The sequence below is a fragment of the Fukomys damarensis genome, unplaced genomic scaffold, assembly GCF_012274545.1.
Source record: "Fukomys damarensis isolate Sample0158 unplaced genomic scaffold, DMR_v1.0_HiC HiC_scaffold_7, whole genome shotgun sequence".
In the NCBI taxonomy this organism is placed as follows: domain Eukaryota; kingdom Metazoa; phylum Chordata; class Mammalia; order Rodentia; family Bathyergidae; genus Fukomys; species Fukomys damarensis.
Window position 1 is genome coordinate 20,192,660 of NW_022900919.1, and position 1,662 is coordinate 20,194,321.

Here is a 1,662-nt window from a genome sequence, read left to right on the forward strand (position 1 = left end):
AAAAAAAAAAAAAAAAAAAGTCCTATCTGCTTGATGAATATCTGGAGATATTTTATGGACAGGGAGCTTTGTTTTCTTTGCACTGCTGGACTTAAATTCAGGGGCTCACACATAGTAGATAAATGCTCTACCACTAAGCTACATCCCCAACCCGAGTGAACTATTTTATTTAGTTAGTTATTTAGTTAATGTGTAGCTCTCATTTCTTTCTTTCTTTTTTTCTTTCTTTTCTTTTCTTCTCTTTTTTTCTGGATGAGTGAAGTATTTTAAAGCAGACTGAAAGAATGGGCACTTTAAACCAGGTGTGGCCCAGCACTTGGGAGGCTGAGGTAAGAGGATGGCAACAAGTTCAAAACCAGCCCGAATGACATAGCAAGACCCTGTCTCAAAAGAAAGAAAGAAAAGGAAAGAGAGAGCGGTTAGGGATATAGCTCAGTGGCACAGCACCTGCCTAGCAAGTGTGAGGCCCTGGGTCCAATTGTTGGTACAAAATAAGAAAGACTGGGCCTTCATAAATACAGAACTCCATGAGGGGGCACCATGAATAACAAATAAACTTATAAAAGTTGATCAACTTCCTCAATAATGAGAAAAATGCATATTAAAACCATAATGCAATATTGCTTCACAATCACCACATTGGAAAAGTTTTAAAATCTGACAAAATCAAGGGTTAGCAAGAACAGTGGTGGGAATATTCATAAACGTCTGGTGAGGATGGACAGTGGCGGAACCCATTTGGAGGATAACTGGGCAATGTGTGATTAAAGACACACAGGCTACAACCTCGGGATTCCACTCCTAGATGAACTCCTACACATACATCCATGGGAGACAGACCATATGTTCACAGCACCAATGCCTGCGGTGATAAAAACAAAATGACCTTAGTGGCCACCAGCAGGAGCGCAGACAGAGCGCAGCATGATTGTACACAGGCAATGAATGGAGTATGACTGTAGTCACACAGGTCACTCAAACATGACCCCAATGGGGAGCAATGAACTCATCTCCAGAGCTTAGCACCACTTATCTGAAGTCTGAACATATGTATGCAAACAAATGGTATGACACTCTTAGGGATGTCATCTAAATATAGCTTTGACACAAGGTCCTGAGTTTGATCCCCAGTATAAAAGTAAATAAATAAACAAACATAGCTTTGATATGTATATATGTAGCATATGAGAGAGAAATGTATTTATAAAATTTGCTTTAGAGCTGGGGATGGCAGCACATGACTATAGTCCAGCACTCTGGGAAGCTGAGGCAGAAGAATCATAATTTCAAAGCCCGGCATGGTGGCACATACCTATACTCCCTATACTTAGGAAGCTGAAGCAGGATTGCCAGGAGTTTGAGGCCAGCCTGTGCTACACAGTGAGTTCAAGAGCAGCCTGCACTACATGGTAGGACCCTGTCTCAAACACACTCCCCCGCAAAAAAATTCAAGCCAAGCCTGGCCAGAGGCTGGAGATGTAGCTGAATTCAGTCCACAGTATCAGAAATGTGTGTGTGTGTGTGTGTATGTGTGTATTTTTTTTTTTTAACTAGGGATTGAACTAGGGTCTTTGTGCTTACGAGAGGCAGGCGGCGGAACCACTAAGCACTGAGCTAAATCCCCGGCCCAAGCGTATACATTTTATAAAATAAGTATTATAT